Raw genomic sequence first — 15637 nt, 5'->3', positions numbered from 1 at the left:
ACACTAGTAGCTGAGAATTACAACATCACATTTTCAGCATTGGACTTATCATCTAGACAGAAAATCAACAGAGAAATATTGGACTTAATCACCACTGTAGACCAGGCACACCTAATAGATATTTACAGAACATTTCATCAAATGGCCACTAAATACAGACTGTTCTCTTCAGCACACAGATCACTTTCAGGAGTAGACCATACTTTAGGCCACAAAATAAGTCTTAAAAAAACTCAAAAATTTGAAATCATATCAAGTATCTTCTCTGACCACAATGGAATAACACTAGAAACCAATAATAAGAGGAACTTTGGAAACTACACAAACACATGAACACCAAACAGTATGCTCCTGCAAGACTGATAAGTCAATGAAGAAGTTCAGAAAGAAATTTTAAAATTTCTTGAAAGAAATGAAAATGGAAATACAGCACACCAAAATCTATGGCATACAGCAAAAGTGGTACCAAGAGGAAAGTTTAGAGCAATAAGTGCCTACATCAAAAAGTAGAAAAACTTCAAGTAAACAACCTAACCAATGTATCTTAAAGAACTGAAAAAGTAAGAGCAAATCAAACCCCAAATTAGAAAAGGAAAAGCAATAACAATGATCAGAGCAGAAATAAATGAAATTGAAGTGAAGAAAACAGAAAAAAAATCACCAAAATTAAATGCTGCTTTTTTGGAAAAGATAAAGGAAATTGACAAATTTTAGTTTAGCCAGGCTAAAAAAAAAAAAAAAAAACAGAGGAATCAAACAAAGTCAGAGATGAAAAAGGATATATTATAACTGATACTGTAGAAATTCAAAGAATCATTAGAAACTGTTATGAGCAACTATATACCAATAAATTGGAAATCCTAGAAGAAGTATACAAATTCCTAGACATATACAACCTACCAAGATTGAACCAGGAAAAAATCCAAAACCTGAGTGAACCGATATAAAGTAATGAGATCAAAGCCATAATAAAAAGTACACCAGCAAAGAAAAGCCCAGGACCCAATGCCTTCACTACTGAATGTTATTAAACATTTAAAGAAGAACTAACGCCTATCCTATTGAAACTACACTGAAAAAAACAGGGGAAGAGAAAAGATTGTTCCAAACTCACTCTGTGAGGCAAGTATTACCCTGATATCAAAGCCAGACCAAAACACATCAAAAAAAGAAAACTACAGTCCAATTTATCTGATGAATATTGATGCAAAAATCCTCAACAAAATAGTAGCAAACGAATTTAAGAACACATTAAAAAGACCAGTCATCATGACTTAATGGGATTTATTCCTGGGATGCAAAGATGGTTCAACATGCAAAGGCAATCAATGTGATACATGAATGAAGGACAAAAACTATATGATCATCTCAACTGATACTAAAAAAGCATTTGATAACATTCAACTTACTTCATAATAAAAACCATCAAAACACTATGTTTAGAAGGAACATAGCTCAACATAATAAATGCCATATATGACATACTGACAGCTAGTATAATACTGAATGAGTAAAAACTGAAAAGCCTTTTCTCTAAGATATGGAACAAAACAAGGATGCCAACTTTCACCAATTATTCAACATAGTGTTAGAAATTTTAGCTAGTCATCAGACAAGAGAAAGAAATAAAGGGCATCCAAACTGGAAAGGAAGAAGTTGAATTATCCTTGTTTGCAGATGACATCATTATATATTTGGAAAAACAATGACTACCAAAAAAGTATTAGAACTTATAAACAAATTCAGTAAAGTAAGATGCAAAATCAACATACAAAAATCAGTAGCATTTCTATATGCCAACAATGAACAATCTGAAAAAGAAATCAAGAAGGTAATACCATTTTAATAGCTACAAATAAAATTAAATACCTAGGAATAAAATTAACCAAAGAAGAGAAAGTTCTCTACAATGAAAAGTTAACTGATGCTAAAAAAGCATTTGATAAAATTTAACACACTTCATGATAAAACCCATCAGAAAACTGGGTCTAGAAGGAACGTACCTCAACAACATAAAGCCATATATGACAGATGGACAGCCGGTATCATCCTGAATAGGTACAAACTGAAAGCCTTTGCTCTAAGATCTGGAACACAATGATGATGGACTGGTGTGAGGGGGATGGTTTTGGGATGATTCAAGAACATTACATTTATTGTGCACTTTACTTCTGTTATTATTATATTGTAATATATAATGAAAAAATTATATAACTCACCATAATGTAGAACCAGTGGGAGCCCTGAGGTTGTTTTCCTGCAACTATATGGTCCCATCTGGAGGTGATGGGAGACAGCGACAGATCATCAAGCATTAGAGTCTCATAAGGAGCACGCAATCTAGAGCCCTCACATGGGCAGGTCACAATAAGGTTCGTGGTACTATGAGAATCTAATGCTGCTGCTGATCTGACAGGAGTCGGGGCTTAGGTGGTAATGTGAGTAATGGGGAGCAGCTATAAATACAGATGAATCTTTGCTCACTCACCCACCACTCACCACCTGTTGTATTGCGCAGTTCCTAACAGGCCATGGCTCCCATCCCTGGCCCAGGGGTTGGGGAGCCCCTACTATAAAACATTCATTCAAGAAACTGAAGAGAATATCAAAAATGAAAACATTTTCAAGTTAATGTATTGGAATAATCAATGTTGTTAAAATGTCCATGATACCCAATGCAATCTACAGATTCAACATAATCCCTATCCAAAGACCAATGACATTCTTTCACAGAAATAGAAACAAAATTCTACAATTTATATGGAACAACGGAAGACCCAGAATAGCAAAAGCCATCCTGAGCAAAAAGAATAAAACTGAAAGAATCACATTACCTGACTTCAAATTATGCTACAGAGTTCCAGTAACCAAAACAGCATGGTACTGGCATAAAAACAGACCTATAGACAAATGGAAAAGCACATGGAACCCAGAGATAAATTTATACATCTATAGTGAACTCATTTTCAACAAAGGTACCAAGAACAAACATTGGAGAAAGGACAGCTTCTTCAATAAATGATGCTGGGAAAGCTGGATATTCATATGGAGAAGAATAAAACTAGACCTCTTTATATATATAAAAATCAAATCAAAACAAAACAAAAATCAAATAAAAATGGCTTAAAAATTTGAGACCTGAAACCATAAAACTACTAAAAGAAAACATTGGAGAAACTTTCCAGTATATTTGTCTGGGAAATTTGTTTGTGAGTATGTGTAACACTCCAAAAGCACAGGCAATCAAAATGAAAATGGACAAATCAGATATTTTAAGTTAAAAGGCTTCTGTACGGCAAAGAAAATCATAATAATCTAAGTAAAATGTGTAAAATACTCAAATAGGCATTTCTCAAAAGAAGATATACAAGGTAAACGAAGAAGTGCCCAACATTACTGATTATCAGAGAAATGCAAATGAAAACTACAATGAAATATAATCTCATCCTAGTTAAAATGGCTTATATCCAAAAGACAGGCAATAATAAATGCTGGCAAATATATGGAGGAAAGGGAACCCTGGTACACTGTTGGTGGGAATGTAAATTAGTACAACCACTATGGAGAACAGTAGGGAGGTTCCTCAAAAAACTAAAAGTAGAACCACCATATGATTCAGCAATTCCACTGAAAGGTATATTTCCAAAAGAGAAAAAAAAAAAAAAATCAGTGTATCAAACATGGGAGTATCTGTACTACTATGTTTACTGCAGCACTATTCACAATGCTCAAGATTTGGAAGCAACCTAAGTGTCCATCTACAAATGAATGGATAATAAAAAAAGGGGTACTTATACCCAATGGAGTACTATCAGAAAAAAGAACAAGACACTGTTATTTACAACAACATGGACGGAACTGGAAGTCATTATGTTAAGTGATAGAAGCCAGGCACAGAAAGACAAACATCACCTGCTCTCAATATTTGTGGAAACTAAAAATTAAGGCAATTGAACTCATGGACATAGAGAGTAGAATGGAGGCTGGGGTGGGTAGTGTTGGGGGGACGGTGTGGGGATGGTTCAGGGGTACCTAATATAGTTAAATAGAATGAGTAAGATCTACTATTTGGTAGCACAACAGAATGACTAGAGACAATAATTTATAGTTCATTTAAAAATGACTTAAAGAGTATAATCGGAATGTTCATAATAGAAAGAAGTGATAAATGTTTGGGATAAATACCCTATTTTCCCTGATGTGATTATTATACACAGTATGCCTGTATAAAAATATCTCACATACCCCATAAATATATACACCTAACACATACAAATAACAATTAAATTTTTTTGAAAAATAAGTATTTATTAACTTCTTGGTTTGTTGAAGAATCAAATAAATACAACTGACTAATTTTAAATGTAAGTAGTCAACAGAATCCTCCTCCCCTGCGCCACTATTGTTGTTGCATCATGAATTTGAAATATGCGAAAAGGCATTAGAATCAGTAGTCTTATTAACTCTGCAGAAAGTTTATGGTAAAAACAAATTCATATTTTGATGCCATTTTATAAGCAATGTGCATTTAATGTTTTTACAACCTAATTTTTTGATATAAATTTTTTCTCAACAATATCACATGTATTCAACTTCATAACACATGAGTACACAGACAAAACATCAAAGTTCTTTTTCATGCCCCTGCACATGTTCCAAATTCATCCATCTGATAGCTTACCAACTTCATCTTCTTTTTGATTCCTGTCTTTGACCTCTCCCTCCTCCTACCCCAGTTTTGCCTGCTTGCTCTGGAAGCCTGCTGACAATTTCTATCATCCTGAGATGGGTCCTTTGTTTCCTGAAATCCACGTTTCTCCTCCTTTTGTTTTTTCTTGTGTTTGGAGGAAACACCTTCTCTACTAACTTCCTAAGAAAAGTTGCATGAACAGTAAACACTTTAAAATCTCACATGCCTGAAAATGTCATTAGTCTCCTCTCACACTTGATAACCAAGTTTACTAGGTGTAAAATTCTAGTTGAGAATCATTTCCTTTTAGAATGTTTAAGGTGTTTAGCATTTGGTTCTTTTTAACTTTGAATGATTTTTTGCTTTTAAATTTCAGTAAACACCCTTAGTTAACAACATTGCTAAAAATGTAACTAAAAAGTTACTTTTAACAATCTTGTAACATCCTTACTCCAGATACTTTGCATATAAACTCTTTTCTTTTCCTTTTCTCTCTGTAAGCTCTTAGGATATTGTCTTTGTTTCTAGAACTGTAAGTTTACAAATTGTAGTACCTGTGTTGGCCTTTTTAAAACTATCGTACCATAATATGGAAATTTATGTTCCTAACTTCTAAAAACATAATGAATTATTTCTTTGATAATTTCTTCTCTATTTATTCTCTCTGAAATGTTTATTATTCATATTCAAATACACTGATTCTCACATTTTCTTTCATTTTCTCTTTTTTCTTTCTTACTAGTAGTCCAGTAGTCCATTAGAGAATAATTTTATTAATGATTTGCTCTATAGGCCACCATTTGTTCAAAGGGTCAATTTTTTTTTTTCTTTTTTTGGTGAACTATAACATACATACAGAAAAGTAAACAAAATATAAATGTACAATTAACAACTAATTATAATACAAATGCCCACATAATAACTCCCAGATCAAGCAATAGAACTTTACCAGACCCCAGAAGTTTCCAGGATGTCTCTTACCAATTATAACATCCTCCCTTCCAACTATCCTGACTTTTATTATAATTACTTCCTTGTTTTTCACTATATTATAGTTTCACCACCTACAAGCATTCCTAAAACTCATGATTTCACTTGACTGAATTTTGATCTTTATATAAATGCAATTATACTATATGCATTATTTCAAACTTGCTTCATGTGTACATTATAGTTATAAAATCCACGTTCCCTATTTTAAAAAATTGGATTAAAAAATCCCTATTGATAAAAAATTATCAATATTTTTTTCTTATTGGTGTATAACATTCCATTGTATGAACATAGCATAATTTATTTATCCATTCTACCTATGGTGGATATTTGGGTTGGTTCAGACATCGAACAATTATGAGCCATGCTGCTGTGAACCTTCTTGTACATATATTCTTGGGCATATGTGTATTTGTCTTCCTAGGGTGTGAAGTTCTCTTGAAGGGGAATTGCAAGGATGGACAGAGGGTATCATCACCTTTACCAGACAATTCACTTTCTAAAGTGGTAGTACCAGTTTACAATTCCACCAGCAGTGGATGAAAATGCCATGGTTCTACATTCTCGCCAACCAACGGTGTTTAATAAGACTTCTGAATTTCACATTTGATTTTTGTAAAAGCTTCCACCTCAACTTTTAATAAAACACAATTATGAAGCTTAGTATGATATCTTCAGTGTATGCCCTCTCCTCACAACGTAGCAAAGCTGGCAACTCCATTAATACTGCTGCCCCTCCTGTACAAGTGACAAAGTGGTCTATAGGTTGGTTTCATTTAGCACGGTTCCCAGCCTCTTCACAGTCTAAGTCCTTCTTCTGTGCATATGCTTCACTTTGTCCATGTCTCTTTTAGCATGTGGTTTCCAAGACTAAATATTGTCTTGAAGGGGTGGCCTGCCCCTCCACACTTGTGGGTGTTTCTCGTTAGGTGGAACGAGAGACTTGAGAAAAGAAATAAGACACAGAGACAAAGTATAGAGAAAGAAAAGCGGGGCCCAGGGGACCGGTGCTCAGCTTACAGAGGACCCACACCGGCACCCGCCTCTGAGTTCCCTTAGTATTTATTGACAATTATCTTTACCATCAAAAAGATAAGGGAGTGTCTGAACAATAGGATCATTGTAGGGAGGAAATCAGCAGTAAGACATATGAACAAAAATCCTTGTAACACGAATAAGTTTAAAGGAAAATGCTGTGCCTTGAGATGCATATGCAAACATCTCCATAAACCTTTAGCAGCATTGCTCCAGCAAGTCCCACCTTATTCCTAAAGGCGGTTTTCTCCTTGCTCAGTAAACAAAGCACACAATGGGTTTTACCCGGAGATGTTCCATTGCCCAGGGACGGGCAGGATTTTTAACCAGCAAGCTGCCTTCAGGTACTTGTTTAACAAAGACACATCCTGCACAGCCCAATATCCATTAAACCTTGAGTCACCACAGGCATGTTTCTTGCAAGGACAAGGTTGGGGGTAGGGTTACAGATTAACAGCATTTCAAATACAGAACTAAATGGTGTCTCTTATGTCTACTTCCTTCTATATAGACACAGTAACAGGCTGATCTCTCTTTCTTTTCCCCACATTGTCTTCTCCAAATGAGCTAGTGGGTGTGGAGAATCAGGCTCAATGAGAAGTTATTCTGAAGCATCACAAAGATATGTCCAGGTGCAGGCTACTTGCCAAGAAAACAAGCAAGACAGGGCATCATGAGTCTGTTTGCAAGATGAGTGTGGTCTAAGTCCTTAACTATTAAGAAATTTTAGGGTTTTTTGTGACAGGATGATTTGTGCAGTAAGGAACATTCACAACCTGCGCACATGCCGGTGAAAGTAAAATTGGAAAGAAAAATTTTAAAAAATCTTATCTTTTATTCTATTTTTTCTCTTTTTTTTCTCTTTTTTCTCTGTCTTCTTATTTTTAGCTGGCAGATTTTTTGAATTGTATCTTCCAAATTTCTACCTAGTTTTTCATTTATGCAGTCGTATTTTAAATTTCCAATGGACTCTTTTTTGTTCTTGAAGTCTCCATTTTTATAATCTAATATTTTGTTATATAGCAAAATCTCTCTCACCTCTCTAAGGACATAACTAAGTTTCATAATGTTGTATTCATCTTTCTTTACTGATTTTTTTTTTTACTTCTAGTTTGTTTACTTTTTTAATTGTTTTGTTCTCAGTCTTATCATTTTTCTTGTATATGAGTTAAGACTGTACTTAACTTTAATTTTCTAGTTAAGATTAAGATAAGATTGTGGAAGGTCAGTGGGAAACTTTGTGTTCAATAATGGTAGGTATTACAGTAGATTGGTCAGTTGGTTTATCAGTTCATTGTTATTGTATCACAACTCAACTTCAAAATGACTAGCTTAAAACAGTATCCATTTATTTAGCTCATGATGGTTCAGGTGGAGTCTGAACTGGCCCAGCTGATCTCTCTGGATTAGCTCATGCTTCTGTGATCAACTGTCATGTTGGCTGGTAGCTGGACAATATAGGTTCTTATGTGTGGTTGTTGGCAGGTTGTTAGCTAATGAATCTTTGTTTTTCTCCTCTCCTAGTCCAGCAGGTTAGATTGGACTTGTTTACATGATGGACTTAGGATTCCAAGTGCAGTGAGAGATCAAGTCCCAGTATGCAAGGGTTTATGAAGCATCAATTTTGTATCATGTTTGTGAATTTTCTTTGGCCAAAGCAAATCCCATAGCAAACATAGATTCAAAGGTTGGGGAAATTGTTCCCAAGTCTTAATGGGAAGATCTGCAATGTCACACTGCAAGATGCAAGGAGGAGAAGACTACATGGCTATTTTTATAATCTACTGCAGAATGGCTCCCGTCTGTTGCTTTACTGGGTATTTCCAAATGTCATATTATACAAATATTTTCTCTTAAGAAATTTTACCCAGAAATAAAATTTTAAGAGAATGTAAGTTTGGCTACAACTGTTTCAAGTGGGGCATAGGGCAAGAAGGGTCTTTTCAGGCATGATGCCAACTTTCTATTAAACTTTCTGTATTCACTTTGGTACTCTAAACTCATCTTTGTCTATTGACATAAATCAATAGACCCTCTGGCTTAACTTTCCCAAAGAATAAGCTTTTAGTCTTCTGTTAGTTGGTAGAGAGGAAGTTGTCTCGTTATGTGGACAGCAGATAAAGCCTTAAACAAATGCACCTATGATGTTTGTAGCTGCAGTTAACAATGGAGTGGCTTTTAAGTAGGGCTTACCAGATACTATTATTCAGAAATAGTCTATGGGTAAATCTTTTCATGATGTACAAATTTCAAATGCTCTGTATTTTATTTATCAAACATTTAATATGTCTTAAACCAAAGACATTTCACAAAAGTCTTACCAGCCATCCTAAGTACATTGGATTAGCTAATTGAGCTGGGAACTCTTCATATAAGAATTTCTTTCAAGGCTTTCCCTTTTCACTCCACCTGCAAGTACATTTTATAGAGGCAACAGTTATAATGCCTGCAAATCTTTGAGCCCTGAAATCTTCTGCAGTATTTTCCCAACTGCTAACTTTAGATTTACCTTTGTCTTTTCTGCTGGGGCAGTTATTCCTCATGTGTATGCTTTCTAGATTTCAACATTTTGTTGCTATCATTTCCTCTCTTTTTTTTCCTATGATTTTTGGGGTTTTAATCATAGCATAATTTTATGCGAGGGAGTGGTGGAAGTAGACATGCTACCCTCTCTTTTTCTTTTTACTTTTGCAAACAATGCTGAAATTATCATTCATTTATATACAATCTGGTGTTAGAAAACATCTATGTTGTTTACACTAAATGCCAATCCAAATAAAATGTGTCTGGTAAATGGCAACAAAATACAGTTTATAATTACTATTTCTATTTATAAAATAATTCATGAGACAAGAGTTAATATATTTTCATATAACTTTTTTAAAGAGATGGCATCTTGTTGTCCTGCTCAGGCTGCTTTCAAACTTTTGGCCTCAAAAATCCTCCCTCCTAGGCCTCCCAAAGTACTATGAGCCTCTACACCCAGCCTTACATATAAGATTTAATAGAAAAACTGACCATATGTTGGATATTGTTGCTGTTGCTTAGACCGAATGACAGATTTTTATTGTAAGAATTCTTGAAGTTTTATAACTTTAAGATTAAATGCTAGAAAGTTATATACTAAGTGATCTATAAAAGTTGAAAATAATAAAACCTAAACTTTCTATAGATCATACTTTAAGTTATAGGATACATGTGTAGAATGTGCAAGTTTGTTCCATAGGTAAAGGTATGCCATGGTGGTTTGCTGCATCTATCAACCCATCACCTTGGTATTAAGTCCTGCATGCATTAGCTATTTGACCCAATGCTCTCCCTCCCCTTGTCCCACTGACAGGCCCTGGTGTGTGTTATTACCTTCCCTGTATCCATGGGTTCTCATTGTTCCATTCCCACTTATGAGTGAGAAAACGTGGTGTTTGGTTTTCTGTGCCTGTGTTAGTTTGCTGAAAAATGTTATCTTCCAGCTCAATCCATATCCCTGCAAAGGACATGATCTTATTCCTTTTTATGGCTGCATAGTATTCCATTTTCTTTATCCAGTCTATCATTGATGGTCCTTTGAGTTGGTTCCATGTCTTTGCTATTGAGACTAGTGCCACAATAAACATACATGTGCATGTATCTTTATAATAGAATGATTTATACTTCTTTGGGTATATACCCATTATTGGGATTGCTGGGTCATATGGTATTTCTGGTTCCAGATCCTTGAGGAATCACCACACTGTCTTCCACAATGGTTGAACTTTACATTCCTACGAACCATTTTAAAATGCTCCTATTTCTCCACAGCCTCACAAGCATCTGTTGTTTTTGACTTTGTAATAATCACCATTCTGACTGGCGTGAGATGGTATCTCATTGCGGTTTCAATTTGCATTTCTGTAATGATAAGTGATGTTGAGCTTTTTTTTATATGTTTATTGGCTGCATAAATGTCTTCTTTTGAGAAGTGTCTGTTCATGTCATTCGCCCACTTTATGATGGGGTTGTTTTTGTTCTTGTGAATTTGTTTATGTTTCTTGTAAATTCTGGATGTCAGACCTTTGTCACATGGGTAGATTGTAAAAATTTTCTTCCATTCTCTAGGTTGTCTGTTCAATGTGATGATAGTTTATTTTGCTGTGCAGAAGCTCTTAGTTTAATTAGATCCCACTTGTTAATTTTAGCTTTTGTTGCAAATGCTTTTGGTGATTTTATCATAAAATCTTTGCCCATGTCCATGACCCTGAATGGTATTGCATAGATTTTCATCTAGAGCTTTTATGGTTTTAGATTTTACATTTAAGTCTTTAATCCATTTTGAGTTAATTTTTATAAGGTGTAAGGAAGGGATCCCATTTTAGTGTTCTGCATATGTCTACCAGTTTTCCCAGTACCATTTATTAAATAGGGAATCCTTTCCCCATTGCTTGTTTTTGTCAGGTTTGTTGAAGATCAGATAGTTGTACATGTGTGGTCTTATTTCTGAGGTCTCTATTCTGCTCCATTGGTCTATGTGTCTGTTTTGGTACCAGTACCATGTTGTTTTGGTTACTGTAGCCTTGTAGTATAGTTTGAAGTCAGGTAGCATGATGCCTCCAGCTTTGTTTATTTTGCTTAGGATTGTTTGTCTATACAGGCTCTTTTCTGGTTCCATATGGATTTTAAAGTAGTTTTTTTCTTATTCTGTGAAGAATGTCTTTGGAAGTTTGAAAGAAATAGCATTGAATCTATAAATTATTTTGGACAGTATGGCCATTTTCATGTTATTGATTCTTCCTATCCACAAGGATAGAATGTTTTTCCATTTGTTTGTGTCCTCTCTTATTTCCTTGAGCAGCGGTTTGTAGTTTTCCTTGAAAAGGTCCTTCACATCCCTTGTTAGCTGTATCTAGGTATTTTATTATCTTTGTAACAATTGTGAATGGGAGTTTATTCATGATTTGGCTGTGTGCCTCCCTGTTGTTGGTGTATAGGAATTCTTGTGATTTTTGTACATTGATTTCTTATCCTAAGACTTTGCTGAAGTTGCTTATCATCTTAAGGAGTTTTTGGGCTGAGACGATGGGGTTTTCTAGATATAGTATCATGTTGCCTGCAAACAAAGACAATTTTACTTCCTCTCTTCCCATTTGAATACCTTTATTTATTTCTCTGGCCTGGTTGCCCTGGCCAGGACTTCCAATACTATGTTGAATAAGAGTGGTGAGAGGGGGTATCCTTGTCTTGTGCTGATTTTCAAGAGGAATTCTTTCGGCTTTTGCCCATTCAGTATGATATTGGTTGTGGGGTTGTCTTAAATAGCTCTTATGAGTTTGAGATATGTTCAATCAATACCTAGTTTATTGAGAGTTTTTTTTTTGCATCTATTGAGATAAGCATGTGGTTTTTGTCATTTTTAAGTGACGGATTATGTTTATTGATTTGCATATGTTGAACCAGCCTTGCATCCAGGGATTAACCTGACTATATCATGGTAGATAAGCTTTTTGAGGTACTCTTGGATTTGGTTTGCCAGTGTTTTATTGATGATTTTGCATCAATGTTCACCAGGGACATCGGCCTGATGTTTTCTTTTTTTGTTGTGTCTCTTTCAGGTTTTGGTATCAAGATAATGCTGGCCCCATAAAATGAGTTAGGGAAGAGTCCTTCCTTTTAAATTGTTTGGAATAGTTTCAGAAGGAATAGTACCAGCTCTTCTTTTTACCTCTGGTAAACTTTGGCTGTGATTCAGTCTGGTCCTATTAGTTGTGATGTTAGGGTGTCTATTTGAGATCTCTCTCCCTTTCTAATATGAGCATTTAGTGCTATAAATTTTCCTCTTAACACTGTTCTACCTGCATCCCAGAGATTCTGGTATGTTGTATCTTTGTTCTCATTGTTTTCTAAGAACTTCTTGATTTGCGCCTTAATTTCATTATTTACACAGAAATCACTCAAAAGCAGGTTGTTCAATTTCCATGTAGTTTTGTGGTTTTGAGTGAGTTTCTTACTGTTGAGTTTTAATTTGATCATACTGTGGTCTGAGAGACTGTTATGATTTCAGTTATTTTGCACTTGCTGAGGAGTGTTTTACTTCCAATTATGTGACAGATTTTTGAGTAAATGCCATGTGAAAAATAGTTGATTTCTCCCTCATTTATGAAGCTTAGTTTGGCTGGATATGAAATTCTGGGTTGAAAAATTCTTTTTTTTAAGAGTGTTGAATATTGGCCCCCACTCTCTTCTGGATTGTAGAGTTTCTGCTGAGAGATCCACTGTTAATCTGATGGGCTTACCTTTGTAGGTGAATCGGCCTTTCTCTTTGGCTGCCCTTAACATTTTTTCCTTCATTTCAACCTTATGTAATCTGATGATTACGTGTCTTAGTGTTGATCTTCTCATAGACTATCTTGCTTGCGTTCTCTGGATTTCCTGAATTTGAATGTTGTCCTTTCTTGCTAGGTTGGGGAAATTCTACTGAATGATATCCTGAAGTGTGTTTTCTATCTTGGTTCCATTCTCCTCATTTCTTTCAAGTGCTCCATTCAGTCATAGGTTCAGTCTTTTTACATAGTCCCATAGTTTTCAAAGGCTTCATTCATTCCTTTTCATTCTTTTTTCTCTAATCTTGTCTGCCTGTCTTATTTCAGCAAGATAGCCTTCAAGCTCTGATATTCTTTCTTCTGCTTGATCGATTTAGCTATTGATATTTGTGTATGCTTCATGAAATTCTCATGCTGTATCTTTCATCTCCTTCAGGTCATTTATGTTCCTCTCTAAAGTGGTTATTCTAGATAACACTTCCTGTAACCTTTTGTCATGGTACTTAGATCCTTTGCATTGGGTTAGGACATGCTCCTTTACCTAAGCAAAGTTTATTATTACTCACCTTCTGAAGCCTACTTCTGTCAATTCATCTAACTTATCCTACATTCAGTTCTGTACCTTAGCTAGGAGGCATTGCAATCATTTGGAGCACAATAGGCATTCCGACATTTTGGGTTTTCAGTATTTTTTCACTGATTCTTTCTCATCTTCATGAGTTTGTCTAGTTTTGATCTTTGAGGCTGCTGATCCTTGGATGAGCCTTTTGTGAAGACCTTTTTTTGTTGATGCTGTTGTTGTTTCCTGTTTGTTTTTCTTTCAGTAGTCAGGTTCCTCTTCTGTAGGGTTTGCTGGGGGTTCACTTCAGGCCCTATTCATCTGGGTCACTCTCACACCTAGAGATGCCACTTAAGGAGGCTAGAGAACAGCAAAGATGGGTGCTTGCTCCTTCCCCTGGGATCTCTGACCTCGAGGGGCACCGACATGATGCCAGTAGGAATGCTCCTGTATAAGGTGTTGGGCAGCCCCTGTTGGGGGTTCTTATGCAGTTGGAGAGCATGGGAACCAGGAAACCAGGACCCATTTAATGAAGCACTTTGGCTATCCCTTGGTGGACAGGGTGTGCTGCCCTGGGGGGAAACCCAGTCGTCAGGATTGTCCAGCTTCCTCAGAGCTTATAGGAGGAAAGACTAAGTCTGCTGGTCCATGGAGACTATGGTCACCTCTTCTCCTAGGGACTCAGGCTCAGGGAGATCAGAGTTCTGTCCCTGAGCCCTTGGCTGGAGTGGTTGGAGTTCCTGCCTTCCCACCCAGTGAGAAGGGATGGTTCAGGGTCTGGCCTAAAAGGCTGTGTGGCCATGGGGTGCCACAGTCAGTATGCTGTGCTGTGAGGGAATACCTCTTGGGGCCAAGCTATCCAGTCTTCCCGGCTCCAGCAGAGGAAAAGCGCATCCTTCAGATACAGTGATGGCTGCTGCCCTTCCCCTGGGAACTTAGTGTCTTAGGAAGCTAACATTCACAGTGATGGCTGCCACCCCTCCTCCAGGGAGCTCAGATGACTTAGCAGGCAGCAGCAGTGGTGATGGCTGCCCCTCCCTCAGGGAGCTCTGTTGTCTTAGGTGGATTCCAGCTGAGTGGAGACTGAGAATTGGCGAGACTCTGTGATTGGGACCCAAGGCCCCGTTGGCTTGCGCTCACGAGTGGAATCTTTTGATCCGTGGGTTGCACAGTTCTGAGGAAAAAGCATGGTTTCCCTGGCTAGGTAGCACACTCACTCACCACTTCCCTTGGCTGGGGTAGGGGCTCTCCTGCCCCGTGTGGCTCACGCACTAACCTGCTCTTCTCTCCTCTCCGTGGGTCACACTAACTATCTAGTCAGTCCTGATGACAGAACCTGGATGCCTCGGTTGCCGGTGCAGAATTCGCGTACTGTTTTGGTTCTTCTTGGTGGATGTCTCCCATGATGCTGCTTCTAGTTGGCCATCTTGGCCCTGCCCAGCATTAGTGCTTTTCAATGTGCTTAAATTGTTGTTCAAGCAGATTTATAATGCCCTAGGTTTTACACAGTTTTAGTCTTATAAATTATTTTAGGTGAGACTGGAAAAGAGTTCTATTTTTAAATTTCCATACACACATTGGATTAAATGGATAAGAAAGGAGGAGTTATCAAAATGAGTCAGGCTTTTTTTCTTTATTTTGCTGCTATTTGTAACTGGTCTTCTTGTCTACCCTAAAATTAATTTTGGGGGAATCCGATTAGCCTGGTGTTTCCTCCTAAATTCTTTTTAATTCTCAGGAACTGTATCTGAAAAATGCCTGATTCTCCTAACTAAGAAACACAAACTTTCATTCAGTCTGGACCAAGGCAAGGGAGAAACTAAACTTCCAAAAACCTCTCTGGAGTCACTGACTTATTCATCCTGTAAACTCAGAATTTGTCTCTAGCAGCGTCAAGTGCAAGAGTGCTGACATTTTTTAAAGATTATACATGTAGCTGTATAAGTAATGGTGTCCCACAGAGTACATAATAAAGAACACATCATGAGACTTTTGAAGGAAGATCAGAAAAAGTAGTAGCAACAGGTTCTAGTTGGCTAAGGAAGCAGTGTAGAGTGGGATAAACTA

This window comes from Trachypithecus francoisi, unplaced genomic scaffold, assembly GCF_009764315.1.
Source record: "Trachypithecus francoisi isolate TF-2019V2 unplaced genomic scaffold, Tfra_2.0 Lachesis_group10, whole genome shotgun sequence".
In the NCBI taxonomy this organism is placed as follows: domain Eukaryota; kingdom Metazoa; phylum Chordata; class Mammalia; order Primates; family Cercopithecidae; genus Trachypithecus; species Trachypithecus francoisi.
The sequence above is the reverse complement of the archived record's forward strand: the minus strand, read 5'-3'. Positions refer to the sequence as shown.